The 14,327-nt window shown below is 34.9% G+C and overlaps 1 non-coding gene across 1 annotated transcript; it reads left to right on the plus strand.

Moving 5' to 3' along the window:
• Positions 1-1,089: 1,089 nt before the first annotated feature.
• LOC141721998 (small nucleolar RNA R71) lies at positions 1,090-1,196 on the plus strand. Its single transcript, XR_012575036.1, has one exon. It is a non-coding gene; the product is annotated as a small nucleolar RNA R71 (small nucleolar RNA).
• Positions 1,197-14,327: the final 13,131 nt, after the last annotated feature.

Raw genomic sequence — 14,327 nt, forward strand, 5'->3', positions numbered from 1 at the left:
TGCTTTCTCCCAAGTCACATAAGCATCTGTCAAAAAACACTTTTCCAATAGTGCATGGAATAGTGAAGCTTCCTGGATCTTTAAGCTTCGGAGGAAACTCCCGTTGCAGCACAGCACTGCATTCCTCCATGAGAGCGACAGTCTCCAAATCATCTAGCTTCACTTTCGGAGAGAGTATACATTTCATGAACTTTGCGTAACTAGGCATCTGCTCAAGAGCCTCAATGAAAGGTATGTTGATATGAAGTTTCTTGAACACCTCCAGAAACTTCTCAATTTGTTTGTCCGGCTTTTTCTTCTATAGCCTCTTAGGAAAAGGCAGTGAAAGATATATTTGTTTCTCCAGACCTTAAAGTGATTGCCTTTACATGCTCCTTAGATTCCCTCTTTCCTGGCACTTCAGTGTTACTAGGTAGTGTACCAGGTTGACGATTTAGAAAGGCACTAGCAATTTGTCCAATTTGATTCTCCAAGGTATTGATAGAAATAACTTGACTCTTGCACATAAGCTTCAACTCCTCTAATTCAGTTTTTTCGTTAGCTTGTTACAGATGAAGTTGCTACCTTGGTGCATATTGCGGTTGCTAAAAACCAGGGGGGTTGTACTGCTTAGCTGGGTACTGCTAATAAGGTTGTTGAACCACATTCTGAGCGTTGCTCCAGCTGAAATTAGGATGATTGCGGTTGTTGGGATGATAAGTGGCTGGCACAGGTTGCTGCGATCGCTGAAAGTTGCTCACGAACTGAGCTGATTCACTAGAAATAGCACACTGATCAGTCTCATGGGAACCAGCACAAAGCTCACAGACACTAGTGATTTGATTAGCTCCATAATTGGCCAAAGTGTCCACCTTCATCGTTAAAGCCTTAAGTTGGGCATTTATAGCAGTTGCTGCATCCAACTCCAGAATTCCTGCTACTTTTCCCTGAGAAGGATTCTGGTATTCATTAGCAGCCATCAGTTCAATCAATTCATACGCTTCATTATAGCTCTTAGCCCACAAGGCTCCTCCTGATGCTGCATCGAGTATGGGTTTAGAAGTAGCACCCAATCCATTGTAGAAACAGTTTATAATCATCCAATCGGGCATGCTGTGGTGTGGGCACTTCCTTAGCATCTCCTTATATCGATCCCAAGCCTCACACAGAGATTCACCAGTTTGCTGAGCAAACTGAGTATAAGCATTCTCGATTGCAGCAATCTTCACCATAGGGAAGAATTTAGTGAGAAACTTTTGAGCCAGATCCTCCCATGTGGTGATAGACCCTGGTGGTAGAGAATGTAACCAGCACTTTGCTTTATCCCTCAGAGAGAATGGGAAGACTCGCAGCTTAATAGCATCTTCAGTAACACCATTGAACTTGAAAGTGTCGCAGATCTCGATGAAATCCCTGATGTGCATGTTGGGGTCTTCAATAGGAGAGCCTCCAAACTGAATTGAGGTATGTATCATCTGAATCGTTTTTGACTTGATCTCAAAAGTGTTAGCTGAAATGGCTGGTCTGATGATGCTTGACTGAATATCATTGATCTTAGGCTGAGAATAGTCCATCAAAGCCTTAGGAATTTATGCTTGATCTCCCATCACTACTAAAGTTGGTTCCTCAATTTTCTCTTCTTCTTCTACCTTCTCTTCGTCCTCAAAAACTTCCCTTCGAATCACTACAACTTCTTCCTCGGCTTTATCCAGAGTTCTCTTACGACGCTAGAGTACCTGAAATAAGACAAGGAAACAGATAAGTAACAATGTCCGAGTCAATGAACTTTAACGAGCACTGATGACAAACACATAAACTAAAAATTAACACCGAGTCCCCGGCAACGGCGCCAAAAACTTGTTAGTCGCTAAACACGCGCTAAATTCACGCAAGTATACGCGTTCGCAAGTAGTATAAGATGTAAATCAGATTCGTTTCCATAGAGATTGGTTTAGGTTAACTTTATAATTTATGTACTTATGCAATAATGATATACTATTATTCAATGCTAAGATGATTAACAAATTGAGATTGTTTTATAACTAAGATTTAAACTAACAATTATAACTAAGAAAATAAGAATGGTTGAATTAATATATATAACAAACATGGGATTCTAACTTCATTAAATACTTCATTCAATAGTCTTTTCATTCTTAACCTTAGCATGTAATTGTGATGACACTAATTGATGTGGATCTCTCCATAAATAAAGAAAGAAGAAGAAGAAAAGGGATAAGAGAAGAAAAGGATATTTCAATAGAACACGATCAATCCAGAAACGTGAACTTTGAATCTCAAATTCCTTAGATCAATCCAGAAACTAAGTAATTCGAATCTAACCTTCAAAACAATCCAGTAATTAAAGTTTAGAGGAAAGAAAAACTACTCATAGTTTATCTCAAAATACAAGTTTTTTATATCATCCATTGTCTCTCTTAAAAGATTACATGAGAGGACTATTTATTGGCTTAGACAATAACCCAAACCCAATAGGATTCCAACAGAAATTCAATATAAACTTAAATTAACCAATAGCTGAATCCTTCCAGGAAACAAATTTAAAAACCAAACTCGAATTAGAAAAAAGAGAAAATCCAAATAGGAAAATAAAATCCTAAGTGCTTAAAACAAGAAAAACCCTTTCAAGTGAAAGGTAAAAACTTGCAAGCAAAATTTTAATTAATAATTATATAATAATCAGCTACTTGTCCAACTTCATGCATCGCTCCTTTATTCCTTATTGTCCAAGTAAGCTTCATAACTTATGTTTGCATACTCTCCAATTGAACATCGCCACAAGTACACATAACCAAATCTAAATTAACATATTCATTCCTTGATCTTCATCATTCTCCTCTCCTTTGAAGAAAACTCGTCCTCGAGTTCTAAAGTATTTAAGAATAAGCACATAACGAGATGATTTCTCATAGAACTTGAAAGCTTTGAATTGCAATTCCATGACCAGTATCTTAGGAAGTAAACTCGAAAGAATAAGATAGCTTGTTGAGATAGGTGCATTCAACAAGTTCTCTACCCCTAGAAAATCAATGTGTTCCACGATGATGATGTTGTTTTCCTTGTACAAAACCTCTCTATTTTGGAACATATCCTCTAGTACCTTTTTCTCTTCAACCATGTCACGGTACTCAAGTTTAAGAGAATATCTATTTGATTTTCTTCAACAAACAAGACTTTATCATCTTATGACTTACTTTCTTTATGCTTCTCGGTTATAGCTTCCTTTGGAACTTGTGTTTCCTTTTCATTAAAACTTGGTATAGCCGCCACACGTAACACCTGGTAATCAAAAACAAGATCCGCAACATTCTACAAACTAACAAAGTCTTCTTCTTTAGTTTCCTGTGAAAGAGTAAACTCGTGAAGGGAAGACTTCAATTTCTTATCTTGTTGAAAAGATTCAAATTCCAAAGCAAGATTGCATACATCATTAAACGAGATATATGGACTTGATTTAACCTTTCGATAAATAGGAAAATTCAATCCATGAATAAATCTTCCAATTTTTATTGTTTCCGTCTCCTCCAAGTCACAAATAAAGCGCAATCTATAAAATTCAGAAGTATACTCAGAAACACTCATAGTACCTTGAGAGATGGATGTCATCTTCATTATATATTTTAATTTATAATCCAAATGAATATATTGTGCATGGAGTTTCTTCTTCAAAGATGTCCAAGTCATAATCTTTTCTTTTCCAAATCTAACTCTTTTTGCGTTTAGATTATCAAACCACAAGTCTGCTTCCTTTGTAACTTTAAGCGCTGCAATCTTGAATATTTTCATCTCAGTCCAACCTGTATAAGCATAAATCTTGTCGACTTGTGTAACCCATTCAACAAAATCTTATGTGCTACCCAAACCTGTAAAATAACCAAGCTCTATACCCGGATCATAGAATTCATCACTGTCTTTCACCTTTATTAAAATTTTACCCAATGCATCAAACCTCGATTCCGTTGAATTAGCAAGCTTTTGAGTACGTTTATCAATCTCATCCAGTTTCCCAAATAATTTTCTGAGTATTTCATCCGTAGCCATAAAAAAATCTGAAAATAAAAATTTGGTGAACAGTACCCGTGAACAGTGCTGATGAACAGTGACGTAAACAGTAGATCGGGAACAGTGTCGATGAACAGTAACCCTCCGTGAACAGTACTCATGAACAGTAGTCGTGAATAGTAAAAAATAAAATTTTGAAATCTAGATCTCCTAACAATTAAGAAATTGGAGAAAAAACCTTGGCTCTTGATACCAAATTGATGTGGATCTCTCCAAAAATAAAGAAAGAAGAAGAAAAAGGATAAGAGAAGAAAAGGATATTTCAACAAGACACGATCAATCCCGAAACGTGAACTTTGAATCTTAAATTCCTTAGATCAATCCAGAAACTAAGTAATTCGAATCTAACCTTCAAAACAATCCAGTAATTGAAGTTTAGAGGAAAGAAAACCTACTCATAATTTATCTCAAAACACAAGTTTTTTATATCATCCATTGTCTCTATTAAAAGATTACATGAGGGGCTATTTATAGGCTTAGACAATAACCCAAACCCAATAAGATTCCAACAGAAATTCAATATCAGCTTGAATTAGCCAATATCTAAATCCTTCCTTAAAAACCAAACTCGAATAGAAAAAAGACAAAAACTAAATCCAAATAGGAAAATAAAATCCTAAGTGCTTAAAACAAGAAAAACCCTTTCAAGTAAAAGGTAAAAACTTGCAAGCAAAATTGTAATTAATAATTATCTAATAATCAGCTACTTGTCCAACTTCATGCACCGCTCCTTTATTCCTTGTTGTCCAAGTAAGCTTCATAACTTATGTTTGTATACTCTCCAATTGAACATCACCACAAGTACACATAACCAAATCCAAATTAACATACTCATAGTTTATCTCAAAACACAAGTTTTTTATATCATCCATTGTCTCTCTTAAAAGATTACATGAAAGGGCTATTTATAGGCTTAGACAATAACCCAAACCCAATAGAATTCCAACATAAATTTAATATCAGCTTGAATTAGCCAATATCTGAATCCTTCCAGGAAACAAATTTAAAAACCAAACTCGAATAGAAATAAGACAAAAAACAAATCCAAATAGGAAAATAAAATCCTAAGTGCTTAAAACAAGAAAAACCCTTTCAAGTGAAAGGTAAAAACTTGCAAGCAAAATTCTAATTAATAATTATATAATAATCAGCTACTTGTCCAACTTCATGCACCACTCCTTTATTCCTTGTTGTCCAAGTAAGCTTCATAACTTATGTTTGCATACTCTCCAATTGAACATCACCACAAGTACACATAACCAAATCCAAATTAACATACTCATAGTTTATCTTAAAACACAAGTTTTTTATATCATCCATTGTCTCTCTTAAAAGATTACATGGGAGGGTATTTATAGGCTTAGACAATAACCCAAACCCAATAGGATTCCAACAGAAATTCAATATCAGCTTGAATTAGCCAATATCTGAATCCTTCCAGGAAATAAATTTAAAAACCAAACTCGAATAGAAAAAAGACAAAAACCAAATCCAAATAGGAAAAAAAATCCTAAGTGCTTAAAACAAAAAAAAACCCTTCCAAGTGAAAGGTAAAAACTTGCAAGCAAAATTATAATTAATAATTATAATTAATAATTATATAATAATCAGCTACTTGTCCAACTTCATGCATCGCTCCTTTATTCCTTGTTATCCAAGTAAGCTTCATAACTTATGTTTGCATACTCTCCAATTGAACATCACCACAAGTACACATAACCAAATCCAAATTAATATTTTCATTCCTTAATCGTCATCACTAATCAGATAACACGAAAGTGATAAATGCCAACTTTCATTGCACGAATACCATACTACCAGACATCCAAAAAATAGATAGAAGTTGAATAGACACCAAATATATTAAGACCCTATATGTCTATAGAATTTGATAACATAACGGCTTAACGCATAAGTTATCTATCGTGATTACATAGGGCAAATAAGATGGTTAAAATTACCTATGAATCATGCATAACAATTACACATGAACCTATGCTAGCATGGCAAGTTCTAAACCCTTAAATTCACTTTCGATTCATTAAGAATTAACAAGCTATCTTATAAGTTCGCGACGCTCATAAGACGAATAAGCAAAACCAATACTAGGTTATCATACAATCACCACAAACTAAGGTATCGAAATAAATTAACTAAAGAAATCCACAAATAAATCCGCTAGAACCCCACGATAACGACTAGCCCATAATCGGACTCATCATCAATGTGGGTTCCGATGAAAGCATGGTATAATAAACATAGTCTTTATAAACGAATAATAAAAAAGTATAACACAAGAGTATAGGTTCAAGAATAAGAAAACTAGCATCCAACGTTATAACTTAAACAAAGAATCACAAGTTAAAACTAGGTCTTCTTCCCCTTGGTTGAATTGTGCTAAAACGGCCTTCTTTACTCCTCCTTGCTCTCTGATGTGTCTCCCTTGAAAAACGAACTTAATTATGTATTTATAGCAGCCCCATACAGAGTAGAAGGCTTCTGGATTAAAATCAGAGTAGAAACAGGATTCTTTTAAATTTGACCTGGCACGGCCGCGCGCTTGACCAGCGCGGGCGCGCTGCGTTTCCGGACTTTGGGCGCGGCCGCGCGCTATCACAGCGCGGCCGCGCTAATTCCCTAGATCAACTTCTGGCTTCTTCATTTTCTTTGCTGATTTGAGCCGGATTTCCAAGAGCTTTTATTCCAACACCTTCCTGACAACAAATTAGCACCAAAATAATGCTAATTTACCTAATTACCTAGATAATGCCTGAAAATGCAAGAACACTAGAAAACACATCAAAATACCAACAACTTGAGTATAATTACACCAATTCAAATCTTTATGGAGCGTAATAAAGTGTCATAAATGCCACTCAACAATATGGGTAGTTATAAATCCCTGCTATCATAATTTGAGGAGAAGGTTGGCCCAAGCGTTTCTTATGGAGATGGCAACTTAGGAAAAATCTTGGGATATGGCAAAATCAAAGTTGGAAATGTCATCATTGAAAATGTAGCTCTAGTTGCAGGACTCAAGTATAATCTAATTAGTGTTAGTCAAATATGTGACAGAGGTTACCATGTCAACTTCTATGAGGAGCATTGTGAAATTGTTAGTATGTCTGATGGCAAGATCACATTGACTTGTGTGAGACATGGTAGTTTATATGAAGCCAGGGTCTCCACAAGTATTGATAATTCCAAAGTTTGTCTACTGAGTGGAGCATCTGTGGAATACAGCTAGAACTGACATAAAAGACTTTCTCACTTTAACTTCAACAATATCAATGAACTTGTGAGGAAAGATCTTGTAAGAGGATTTCTCATTGCAGTTTTTACTCATGATGGCTTATGTGACTCATCCCAGAAAGCCAAGCAAAGGAAAACTTCTTTCAAGAGTAAAACTGAATCTTCAATTCTTGAACCATATCATCTACTTCATGTTGATCTCTTTGGTCTAGTGAATGTTATGTCAATTGCCAAGAAGAGGTATGCATTCGTAATTGTTGATGAATATACAAGATACACATAGGTGTATTTTCTGCACACCAAGGATGAATCTTCATCCATTCTTCTTGATCATGTGAGGGATCTGGAAAAAGGATCAACATACAAAGTGAAGATCATCAGAAGTGATAATGGAACTGAATTCAAGAATAGCTCTATGGAAGAGTTCTGCAAACTCAAGGGGATTAAACAAGATTTTTCTGTTCGTGGAACTCCACCACAAAATGGAGTTGTTGAAAGAAAGAATAGAACTTTGATAGAAGCTGCAAGAACCATGCTAAAGGAAACAAGATTGCCTACCTACTTCTGGGTTGAGGCTGTGCAAACTGCTTGCTTTACACAAAATGCAACATTGATCAACAAGCATGGAAAAACACCATTTGAGATGGTGAAGGAAAAGAAGCCAAATTTGAAGTTCTTTCATATTTTTGGTTGTAAGTGTTTTGTTCCTAAAACTCATCCGGAGCAGCTGACCAAGTTTGATCTGAAAGCTAATGAAGGAATATTTGTGGGTTGTCCGTTGACCACAAAAGCCTTCAGAGTTTACAATCTGAGAACAAGAACAATCATGGAATCTATACATGTATCTTTTGATGATAAGAAGATAACAGGTCTAGAAGATGTAGATGACCATGACAAATTGAGATTTGAAAATGAAGTACCTTATGCTGAACTTTTAAATCCTGACTCTAATACAGTAAGTCCTGATATCACTCAAAGCTCTGAGGTTCCACATAATAGTGGAAATTCTTCTGACACTGAAGCATATATTGAGGGGGAGCAACATAACTCAAATCCAAAGACTACAACAAGTGATTCATCTCAAGAGACATCAGTCGAAAGATTATCAGACTCATCTTCCTTAAATTCCGATGAGTCAAATACTGATAACAATGGGAACACTGATTCAGGGGGAGCATTAGGAAACAACAGTGGTACCAATCAAATAAATAACATAGAAATTATTGATCAAGGGGGAGGTTCATCTCCAAGGGGTCAACTTCCATCTGCAAGAAAATGGTCTAGGTCACACACACCTAACTTAATCATTGAAAACCCTGACAGTGGTGTAAGAACAAGAAAAGCCACTCAGAATGAATGTCTCTACCATTCTTTTATCTCAAACTGAACCTAAAAAGGTTGAAGAAGTTCTACAAGATGCTGACTGGGTCACGGTAATGCAAGAAGAGCTCAATGAATTTGAAAGGAACAAAGTCTGGACTCTTATGCCAAGACCAAAGAACAGATCTGTAGTTGGCACAATGTGGGTGTTCAGAAACAAAACTGACAATGAGGGAATTGTTACAAGGAATAAAGCAAGACTGGTTGCAAAGGGTTACTCACAACAAGAAGGCATTGATAATGATGAGACATTTGCTCCAGTTGCAAGGCTAGAGAAAATAAGAATCTTTCTTTCCTATGCTGCTCACAAGAAGTTTAAGGTGTTCCAAATGAATGTGAAGAGTGCATTATTCAATGGAGAACTCAAATAGGACATTTCTGTTGAACAGCCTCCAGGGTTCGTTGATCCAAGGTATCCAGATCATGTCTACCTACTGGATAAAGCACTCTATGGACTAAAGCAAGCTCCAAGGCCCTGTTATGAAACACTTGCTCTATTTCTGCTAGAAAGTGGTTTCACAAGAGGTACAATTGATAAAACTCTCTTTTATAAATACCATGGTAAGGACTTATTATTAGTATAGATATATGTTGATGACATCATTTTGGATCTACTAATAATACACTTTGTGAGAGATTTGCAAAGCTAATGCAATCCAGGTATCAAATGAGTATGATGGGAGAATTGAGTTACTTTCTGGGGTTACGAGTTAAACAGATCGATAAAGGAATCTTCATAAATCAATCTAAATACACCAGGAATTTACTCAAAAGATTTGGAATGCAAGACTGCTCAACTACATTAAATCATATGGCCACTGCAACCAAGTTAGATTTAAATATTGGTTCTTCATTAGATATAACTAACTACAGAGGTATGATTGGCTCACTCCTATATCTGACTGCTAGTAGACCTGATATCATGTATGTTACCTGTCTTTGTGCAAGATTTTAACCTGACCCTAGAGAACCTCATCTATTAGCTATGAAAAGAATTTTTAAGTATCTCAAATGCACCATGAATCTGGGATTATGGTATTCTGGAGATTCAGACTTTAAGCTAATCGAAAATTCAGATTCTGATTTTACAGGATGCAAAATAGACAGGAAAAGCACTTCTGGAAGCTGCCAATTCCTTGATGGAAGATTGGTTTCTTGGTACAGCAAGAAACAAAAGTCAATTTCCACATCAAATGCAGAAGCAGAATACATTGATGCATGATGTTGTTGTGCTCAGATTCTATGGATGAAGAATCAATTACTAGATTATGGGTTAGACAATTCTTCTATTCCTATATATTGTGATAATCAAAGTGCTATTGTAATGACAGAAAATCCAGTGCAACATTTAATGACTAAGCACATCAGTATCAGATACCATTTCATAAGGGAACATGTGGAAGATGGTACAGTGGAATTGGTCTTTGTTTTAATAGATCAGCAAGTAGCAGATATATTCACCAAGCCTCTCTATGAAGCTACATTCACAAGATTGGTTAATAAATTGGGAATGATTTCAAGACAATTCTCAAACTCTGATAATTAAGTCTGCTGATATTATTAAAGCATGGTATCTTACTATTTTTTGGTACCTATTACATACTGATTCTTATGCTAAATGTTGATGCCATGATAACATGCAAATGTGCTAAATGATTTTATGTGAAAACCGCATGTTGAACTACTGATTTTACTTACATATTATGTTATTAGTTAAACTTGATTTAACTAATAGTTTATGTCAGTAGTTGATAAGTCCTGATGGTTATAATTAAAATGTTGTTAATGATCAAGACTTGATTAATTGTTATACTTTATTGATTATTTTGAACTTGTTCGAAATAAATTATTAAGCAGTATTTTTAATTATACAGTGAGATAGTGGAATATCTTTTAATTTCTTAAATGGGTTAGTTACTGATGCAAGAATCTTGTAATACTTGAGTATTTATATTGGGAATATGAATATGAAGAGAGAGATTACTTTTAGTTTACCTAGATACGTGTAATCGTATATTTACATTATGGTCAATTATTACTTGGTTAATTAAAGAGTCTCTTCAGTTTCTGAACTTCTTTTCTATAAATACAACCCTCCACTTTCAACACTTCTTACTTTCTTTTTCATACTCAACTCATCATCATCTCATTACTCTATTCACAACCTTATTCATCAAAAATGGTTTCACCCCAGTTTTACACACGCAACGGTGGATGTTATCTACCAATTTTTAATCCTAGTGATGAAAAATGTACTTTGATCCATACGGACTTAAGGTTCATATTTGTGGTGAAGTTTACCACCCAACTGAAGTTCCAAATTTAGTCTATTATCATCTCTCTTGGGATGATCAGTTGGAACTACACTTCTTCACCGGAAAAGTTCTTCTTCAAGAAGAACTTCATGCTAAACTGGTAGAACGTGCTCGTCTAGCAGCTCTTGAGCTGCAAGTGAATATTATCTCTCTTGCAGGAACAATGATTAGGATCTACCATCGCAGGGTGATGAAGGCATAGTGAGTGGCAAAGAGGCAGAAGAAGTCTGAGTAGTTAGATTGTATTAGGATTTTTAGAATTCTATGAAACCTTGTACTCTGTTTCTTCATGTTTAATGAAAACCTTTAAGCTTATTTGATTCTTATTCAATTACTTGTTTACTTTCTTGTTTGTGTGTGCTTGAATGCCTTTACATGATATATCCAAATCAGTACTGCATGATAAACTTTGAATGTTTTTAATAGTGCATGTGAATAAACTAATCTTTGTTTAAGTTCATGTGATCACTTCAGTACAGATTGAGCACACTGCAGAAGGTAAATGTTGTTAAAGAAGAAATTTATGGAAGATTTAATTCTTAGTCAATAAGGATTATTATCTTTTAGCATTACATTCTATTCATAATCTTTAAAACTTTCTTTTTCTCATCAAGAAAGTTGTTCACACTCATTTTCTTAACACTAAATATCTTAAATCTTAAATTTCTTCTCACAACTGAAACACTTGAATTCTTTTCTCAAATATTGCCAAAAATCAAGTGACATAATTCTTAAATTGTGCTCACCACACAGAAACAACATTTAGTTGGTTAGAGACTATTTGCTGAGGTAGATCTTAATGATACTAACAGAGACACAAAGGTTTCATCAGTTTTTACTGAAGAATCTGTGATAGCTTTTAAAACAATATATTCAAGTGTTAGTTCTTTGCAAGAAGAACAAGGTTTGAGATCATGGTACATGACAGTAACCTGATCAAATCCTCTCCAATTCAAATGGAGGTTCTCATTATTGATGAACAACAACTGTCACAACCACAATATCAAATATGAGCTAAATTGTGTATTCACAAGGTATAAATACTATTATTACTTTATCAGCATTTATTCTAAATACTGATCTAGTTCTTTCAACATTTATTATATTTTTCATGATATAATACATGTTGGTATGATTACTCCTAGACCTTATTTAAGGACTACCTCTAGTTGTATGACCACAGATCACCCTTCTTTAGCCACCTCTTATTTCTGTAGGAGAATCTTTCTGAGCTTTTTGTCGTGACACGTGTGAAATGATTGAGAGAAAAACAGAATTTAAGAGAGGCAGGATCCTTCCTGGAAAAAGGAGAGGTAGATGAGAGATAGGATTTAGTAATTCTTGTGAGGAAACTCTCACTATTAAAAGTCATGAGATGTATGGTGTGAGGAGTAATGAGACTACTTTAAAAGAATAGAAAGATTAAGGTTTATTTGATATATGTTTGCACGTGTTCAGAGTCCTAAAGAAACAGATGATGAACAACAGTCTGTTGAACATCAAGAACACTCTGATACACCAAGGGCTATTTAATCTCCCTGCAAGTCTAAGTACTGATACTTTCTTACAGTCCATACATTCTTTAGTTCCACCACATAGTACAATCCCTGTTTTTGTTGAAATATAGCCCATTTACTCTACTTTACCATCACCTAAGGAAATCCTTGTTGTTGCTGAAGATGTAGTAGCACAACAGTCCATTCATAAAGGTTCATTCATTTCAGAATCACCACAGCATGTTACAGGAACTGAGATTCTAGAAGTAAATCTCGAAGCTCCAATTTATTTATCTATGATACTTGAAGATGTGGAGTTAACTGCTGAAGGTGTGGAAGCTTCTGAAACTACTGGATCACATACTACACAAATTTTTAATTTCATTCTACATGCTGAAGCTGGTAATGAAGTTCAGCTATTAGTGCAAAATCCGGTTGCTGTTGAAGAATCTAATAATGGTGAAGAAGCTAATATTTATAATGCTATTATAGATCCTGAGGATGATCTTTTCTTTCTTGAAGATATGCCTATGCATGTGAAAAAACTGAAACTGAAAGAGTTAGATGCTACAAAAGAAAAGGATTATTCTGATAATCTCTGGAATACTCATTCGAAAGATAATACATATCCTATTTCCAGAACACAAGCTGTTGCACATCCGGAAATAGAAGTATAGCAGATTACACATCCTGATATGTTAAATCATCTAAAAGCATCAACTTTAGTTGTCATATCCTTACACACAGCTCATGAAGCAACTACTACTCAAATCAATCAGATTAAAGAATCTTTGACTGCTTCAAAGCTGACTACTCATTAGGTTCATAAACAAATTTCACCAATAGTTTCCAGACAAACTATAGTTGAAGCCAGTCAAGCTAGATTGGAAGCTAAACAAGATTAAATGTATGCTCAACTTACAGAAGTACAGAATTTAGTGGAGCTGATTATTTCTCTACTGCTTGGTGATGATGCCAAAAAGGGGGAGAATAGTATTAAATCTAAATACAAACAACTGTCATTGACAAGTACTGGTGCTGAAAATTCTGATGGAGGTAATAAGTGAGGACAGAAGGATAGCAAAAGGAGAAAATGAAAGAAGAGTTGAAGATTTGAATGTGACTACAAAAATGCAAAAATCTTCATAAGTCACAACTATTGCTGATGAAGACCAAGGTATTCTAGAGATAGAAGCTAGTGTTGAAGCAAGTCAATTTCTTCAATCTTTGAAAGACAACTCTATTCTACAAGGATCCAAAGATTCAATTATTTGATTCTAAGGAGAGTAGAAGAATATGTGCAAAAGAAAATCCAAGAGTTGATCTTGAACAACTAAGGAAAATGGAGGAAGACTTCAAGAATTCCATGAAGACAGCAAATGCTGATATTACTGTTATTTCTCAAGTACTTTATGAAGATGATCATTTCAATAGACCAACCAAATGTGTAGTTATAAGGGAAATCAGTTAAGCAGAAGATTTCATATCACAAGTTACAATCACTGTTGACTTGAAGCTTAAAGGAAAAGAAAAGATAGGAGAGATGTCAAAGTTTTCAAAGTCTAAAGCCAAAGCTGTTGGAAAGAAGAAGAAGGAAAATTATGGAAGCATTCTGAGCTGAGGAAGTGGAATTAACCTCTGACATTTCTGTTAGATATATTTGAGATGTCATATCTAATATGATTTGTGTTTAGTTTTCAAAACTTAACAACAGGACAAATCAGGACTTACTGGAAGTCAGAACCTAATATCAGAACTTAAGGTCATATCAGAACTTAAGTGCGGGAAGACTTTCAGTTAAGGAATGAAGCTAATTTACAGG

This window comes from Apium graveolens, chromosome 4, assembly GCF_009905375.1.
Source record: "Apium graveolens cultivar Ventura chromosome 4, ASM990537v1, whole genome shotgun sequence".
NCBI classification, from domain to species: Eukaryota; Viridiplantae; Streptophyta; class Magnoliopsida; order Apiales; family Apiaceae; genus Apium; species Apium graveolens.